This window comes from Spermophilus citellus (genome assembly GCF_964194105.1).
Source record: "Spermophilus citellus genome assembly, chromosome: 12".
Lineage (NCBI taxonomy): Eukaryota > Metazoa > Chordata > Mammalia > Rodentia > Sciuridae > Spermophilus > Spermophilus citellus.
The window spans coordinates 28,901,789-28,908,683 of record NC_138198.1 but is presented as its reverse complement, the minus strand read 5'-3'; the positions used below and the strand labels follow the sequence as shown (position 1 = coordinate 28,908,683).

At 40.5% G+C, this 6,895-nt stretch overlaps 1 pseudogene across 1 annotated transcript; it reads left to right on the top strand.

The window, feature by feature from the left end:
- The first annotated feature begins 4,326 nt into the window (after positions 1 to 4,326).
- On the top strand, positions 4,327 to 6,480 carry LOC308631392 (C2 domain-containing protein 2-like; annotated as a pseudogene). The gene is made up of 5 exons: positions 4,327 to 4,472; positions 4,640 to 5,312; positions 5,730 to 5,873; positions 6,057 to 6,190; positions 6,252 to 6,480. The product of its transcript is annotated as a C2 domain-containing protein 2-like (transcript).
- The last annotated feature ends 415 nt before the right edge of the window (positions 6,481 to 6,895 follow it).

The following is a 6,895-nucleotide window of genomic DNA, read 5'->3' as shown; positions in this document are numbered from 1 at the left end:
AAAAAATATGATAAACTATTTTGAACTATAGTCTCTTCACTATGCTGTAAAGTACTAAAACTTATTACTTTATCTATTTTGGTACCCATTAACAAATAACTTTTTTGTTTTGGGCACCAAAAATTGAACCCCAGGGGAGCTTAACCACTGACCCACATCCCAAGCCCCTTTCATTTATTTATTTATATTTGTTTTGTTTTTTTAATTTTGAGACAGGTTCTAGTTAAGTTGCTTTAGACCTCACTAAATTGCTGAGGCTGGCTTTGAACTTGCAATTCTCCTGTCTCAGCCTCCCAATCTACTGGGATTAAACATGAGTGGCACTACACCTGGTGACAATTAACTTAAAAAAAAATCTAAGTATAGTCAGAAGAAAAAGTACCCAGAGTTAAATATTTTAAACCTATTTGTATAATTATGCCAACTTAATTTTGATGCATTGCTTGATATTTTACAAAGTGTAGGATTCACTTTGGAACCTGAGGACATGCAGTTGCCTAATCAGGCCAGATTTTAAGATGTGTACTTGGCATGCAATTTTAAAGAACTCAAGTGAGAGCTACCTCTTACTATTAGCATTTCCTTTTAGGAAAATGTTGTAGTTTGCATCTGGAATGCCCCCAAAGACTTATGTGTTGGATACTTGGTCCCAGTTGGTGGCACTATTTGGAAGGTGGTAGAGACTTTAGGAAGTTGGGCCCCTTTGGAGATGGGTCACTGGGGGTGTGCCTTTGAAGTATTATTTTGTCCCTGATTCTCCCCCTACCCCCATTTCCTGGCTATGAGATGAAGAGCTTTATTCTGCCATACCTTCTGGCTCACTAGAGGCCCAGAAACAATGGAGCCCTGTTGACTATGGATGAAAATCTCTGAAATCATTAGCCAAAATATTTCCTCCTCTGAGTTTTTCTCAGGTATTTTATACATCCACACAAAGCTGCATGATTCAGAAAAGAGAAATGTTTGACATTTCAGATTATTGGCTGACCTGTGAGTGCAGAAATGTGAATTTCTGCATGTAGCGTAAAATTGATTTAAGCAACCACTGTGTAATATTTATGTACCATACCTAATGAGGAAAAAAGATGGAGACTATTTCAATAATTTTAATTCTTGAAATACTTTTAAAAGACGTCCTTTCCCTGAATTTTTAGTGGCAGATTTTTTTTCTACAATACTCACATGATTCTGATAAAAACAAATGGAAGTGCTCATTAAATATTAGAGTAGATGTTGCCAGGTAAAGTTATAGGAACTGAAGCTTACATGGAAAAGGGACAGCATAAAAGAGTCCAAAAACAAACAAGCAAACTAATTTGGAGCAAAGTTCACATATCCAGAATAAATCTATTTATTTTACATCATTTCAGGCTCCCAAACATCACTAAGCAGAGGGTTTTTGTAAACACAGCAACAGCATTATCTCAAAGTAATGTGCTATAATTGTACACTATGGAAGTATAATTATAATTTGGATATATTAGAGTTTGGATCTGGAATGTCCTACAAAAGTCCATGAAGTTCCCAGGGTAGTGCTCTTTGGAGCTCACATAACCTGAAGGGAATGGGGTCTAGGTGAAATTTTTAGGTTATTAGGGATGTCCTCCTAGAGGGGATTTTAAGACACCATTCTCTGCCTCTCTCTCTTTTTCTTCCTGGCTTTGAGACTAGTAGTTTTGCTTGGCCATGCCCACCTTCCACTATAAGTTGCCCACCACCAGAAAGCTAAAAATAGGTCTGATCAATCATGGAGTTCAAAACTGCAAGATAGAATATACTTTTTCTCTTTATTAGTTGATTATGTCAGGTATTTATTATAGTTATGGAAAATTGACTAACACCCTAAGGCACCAGTATTCTTAGGAGATCCATCAATGTGCTAATGCGCTAAAAGCTTTGTAGTCTTGATGCAACACTAGAATACAGAATTCATCAGGGGGCTCTCAAAGTGTGAGAATTGGGACTGCACTTTGAATTCTGTCAATTGGATATCCATGCCCATGACCCTCTACCTCACCATACTCCTTTCTTTTCCCTAATAAGTCTCCCTGGTACTTTCATGCCTTTTTTCACCCCTAGATTTCACATGAGAAAAATTGTATACTTGTTTTTCTGTGAATGGCTTATTTTGCTTAATGTTATGATCTCCATCCCATTTAATTTTTCTATAAATGACATGATTTTATTGTTCTTTATGGCTGTATAATACTCCACTGTGTGTGTGTGTGTGTGTGTGTGTGTGTGTGTGTGATTTTCTTTATCCATTCATCCATAGACGGATATATCTGGTCTGATTCCATAACTTATCTATTTTGAATTGTGATGCAATTCACAGGAAACAATAAACTATGGGATAGTATGCTTACTTTAATTCTTTTTAAAAAATATTTAATTGATTTTATTTTTTAAATACATTACAGTGGAATGCATTACAATTCTTATTACACATATAGAGCACAATTTTGCATCTCTGTTTGTATATAAAGTATGTTCACACCAGTTCATTCTTCATGCATGTACTTTGGATAATGATGTCTATCACATTTCTCCATCATTGCTAACCCCCTGCCCCCTCCCTTCCCCTCCTACCCCTCTGCCCTATCTAGAGTTGTCAATTCCTCCCATGCTCCTCCTCCCTACCCCACTGTGGGAGAGTCTCCTTATATCGGAGAAAACATTCGCCATTTGTGTTTTGGGTATTGGCTAACTTCACTTAGCATTATTTTCTCCAACACCATCCATTAACCAGCAATTTCCATGATTTTATTCTCTTTTATTGCTGAGTAATATTCCAATGTGTATATATGCCACATTTTTTTAATCCATTCATTTATTGAGCGGCCTCTAGGTTGGTTCCAAATTTTAGTTATTGTGAATTGTGCTGCTATAAACATTGCTGGTGGGAATGCAAATTGGTGCAGCCAATATGGAAAGCAGTATGGAGAATCCTTGGAAAACTGGAAATGGAACCACCTTTGACCCAGCTATCCCTCTCCTTGGTCTATATCCAAAGGACTTAAAAACAACTGATTTTAATTCTTTCAAGGAATTATATAGCTGGATCATAAGTAGTATTATATTTAGTATCCTAAGGAAACTCTGTCCTGATTTCCATATGGCTGTACTAATTTATATTCTCACCAACAGTGTGTGGGTGTTCCACTTCCCTCATATCCTCACCAGCAATCATTTTTGTTGTTGTTGTTGTTTTCTTGATGACTGCTATTCTTTTTTGCTGTTTTTTTTATAAGTGACAGTGGAATGCATTACAATTCTTAGTACACATATAGAACACAATTTTTCATATCTCTGGTTGAATACATAGTATATTCACACCAATTCGTGTCTTCATACATGTACTTTGGATAATGATGATTGCTATTCTGACTGGGTGAGATGGAATCTTGGTGTAGTTGTGATTTGCATTTCCCTGATGGCTAAATATGTTGAACATTTTTTTTTGTACAATTATTGTTCATTTGTGCTTCTTTTGAGAAGTTTCTGTTCATTTTATTTGCCCATTTATTGATTGGTTGTGTGATTTTTCTGTAAAGTTTCTTGAGTTTTATATGTATATATTTGGGGTATTCATTCTCTGTTCAAGAGTGGCTGGCAAAGATTTTTCCCCTTTCTATATTCTGTCTGTGAAAATTGCTTCCTGGGCTGTGCAGAAGCTCTTTAAACTGATGCAGTCTCATTTGTTGATTCTTGCTATTATTTCCTGAGAGAAGACGAGAATTCTATTCAGGATGTCATTGCCTGTTCCAATGACTTGGAGTGTTTCCCTGTGTTTTCTTCTAGTCGTTTGGAAGTTTCAGTTATTTTGTTAAGGTTTTTGATTCATTTTGAGTTGACATAGGTGAGAAATAGGGATCTAGTTGCAGTCTTCTACAGGTGGATGTTTAGTTTTCCCAGAATTGTTTGTTAAAAGGACTGTCTTTTCTCCAGCACTTGCTTTTATTACCTTTGTTAAGAATCAGATGGCTGGGTTGTGTGGGTTGGTTTCTGTGCCACCTATTCCATCTATTTGTTTACATGTCTGCTTTTATGCTAGGACCATGGTGTTTTTGTTACTATGGCTCTGTGGGATATTTTTAAGTTGAGTATTGTGAAGTCTGCAGCAATGCTGTTTGCTCAGGATTGTTTTTGCTATTCAGGGTCTTTTGTTCTTTGCAGATTTTTTTTGTAGTTCTATAAAGAATGTTGTTGTTTGATGGTGCTTTCATGAAATCTCATTCATGAATTATTCATAAGAATGATAGAAAGTTCAATTTATAAAAGGATGAAGAGAGATGCACTAGTCAGACGTACTGACCATTCCCTACCATGGCCTCCTGGCTCCAGCAGTGTATTCCCTCCCTGCTCCCCTCACTGGGCCTCAGGGCTCTGCACCTCTCCAAGTTTGGGGCCACTGTACCCTCTTCAGCCACTGGCTGGCCACCAGCAGATGTCCTAAGTTTGCTGCTGGCCAGGTATGAGTCCTGGCACAGGGACTACTCCAGAAAGTTAGGGCAAGGCAGGCAGGGTATGAGCCAACATCATGGCCCTGCTAGGCTGCTGGATTGGTGAGATCCAGTGGTTCATGTTGATATTACTCTTCATTTTGGCCCTGGTCATGGGGGGCTTCTACCTGATGCAGTGGGTGCTGGCCAGGGGGTGACCTGCTGCCACAACAGTGGGCAGAGCCCAAAGAGGAGCAGTGCCTGGAGTCAGATGTGCTGCTTTCTTAGATCCTGACTCTGAACAGCTGAAGAAAAAAGTGGTAGGCAGCCTGGATGGTCACCCTGAAACATGAGGTCAAAAGGAGAAGGGACCCCCTGCAGCTCTTCTTTCAGCAGGATCAGTGGCCACAACTCCAGGAACTTGTAGTTGGAGAAGTCTCCAGCATGGTCCAGTCAGCCCAGGAGAAGGTGGTGACCTGTCACATGGTAGGCAAGAACCATCAGTTCCTGGTCAGTGCAGCATCCTCAGCAGTGGGCTCAGACATCAGATGTATGACATGCAGCTCTTCCTGGAGCTATGCGTGAAAGAAAAGAGAGAAGACATCAGATTAGGTGGTGTACCATGTACCAGAAGTGACCATCCAGATCCAGCCTAGAGCACCAAGGGAAGGCCAGGTGGGTGAGACAAATGCAATACTTGAAACCCTCAAGGATATTTTGAATAACCTGGTGAGTTCTGCCTCTCTATCAGTGGTTCTGAGCACCATGCCTATAGATGTAAAAGAGGCTCAGAATCCACAGCACATTTCATGTACTATTCAGGAATCCTGTCCTCCTAAACCTCCAAGGACTCATGAACTAAAACCACAGGTGAAGTGCTGAGAGAGCCATAGCCAAGTAGGAATGACACATGGCATTTTTGGTTGAAAGGTGACCCCAGGAAGCCATTGAGATGATGATGATGATGTTAAGATTTGCATTCAATTGGAGTTTAGACCCCTGCTGTCTGCCTAGGCCTGCTACTTTGGAGACTCCCAGAGAGTTCCCATTGGTTGGGGAAGTGCGGTAGGAGGGAATTCCAGAGGAGGGATTTCCTGTTGGTGTAGTGTGTCCTGGGGGAAGGCTGCGTGCCTGGCATTCACGGGAGTTTTGGAAATAAAGTTTGTTCCTGCTTGAGTGGCTCGTGATTTTGTGCCTAGCCAGACTGCAGCAGTGAAGAATATCAGGGCCTCACTGCAAAATGATCTTGGTGCTTCAGGTACTATTAACCCTTTGTGCATTGCCCAGCTAAATGATCCTGTCCAGAGATTCACCAGCACCCTAGCCAAGAACACTGTTCACCTCATTTGGAAGGAAGAGTTTACTTTTGAGCTGAACACCAAGTACAGGGAGTTACACCTGCAGATTGCAGAGGACTGGTGGTCCTCAGAGGTCTGCTGGCCATGACGACTGTCTCTCTGGACCTATTCAAGAAGCAGTTTTCCAGGCTGCAGAACTTTTCACTGGCCCACCCTCATCAGCTTGGGGCTGGGATCAGTCGCTGAAGAGTTTCCTTACATAGAACTCAGTGACTTCAAATCCTGTCAAACCCCTCCCCCTGTTGCTGCTGCCAAGATAGAAAAGGACCACACTGTGATTCCATGTGGGACTGTGGTCACTAATGTCACTGCCATGAAGACCAAGCCTCACTGTAATATGGGGAAGCTGTCCCAGCTGAGCTCTGAGTCTCTGCTGAAGATGTCCATCAGGTGAAGGTCATCAAGAAGGACACTCCATTGAGGCCATCTTGTGTCATGGTGTGCCTGTCAGCAAGATGTTCTCTTCTTCAGATACAGGCCTGCTGGAGTTGAACAGCATCAATCAGATCACTAAAGTTGCCATCCAGCAGCTCACTGAATCTTCAAAGCTGAAACTCAAGTCTCCACCGAAAAAGAGCACTAACATCATTTTGGGGATCTCCAAGATCTCACATCATGCCCTACACACAGGCAGAGGAATGCCAGCAACAGGCTTTGACGTGATTGTTTCAAGATTATAGAAAGCAACTATACAGGTATGTCCAGGATCCTGTGCGTCTAGGAGTTTTCCTCTATTTTGCATTAGATGACTGCCAATTTGTTAAGTGTTGATTTTATTTATTAGTACATAAAAATTGCACAGAATAGTGGTTTCATTGTGATATGTTTGTATATGCACATTATAATTTCATAAATTTAAATCCTCAGTACCCCCTTTCCCTCCTTCCCTCTCCTCCCCTCATTTCCTTCCTCTTCCTTATTGTTCTCCCTTCTATTTTCATGAGTTCTCTTTTTTTTCTTACTATATTCCACATTTGAGAGAAAACATGATTCTTGACTTTCTGAGTCTACTTTCTTTTGTCTAACACAATGCTCTTCCATTCCATCCATTTTCCTGCAAATGACATAATTTTGTAATTCTTTATGGCTGAATAA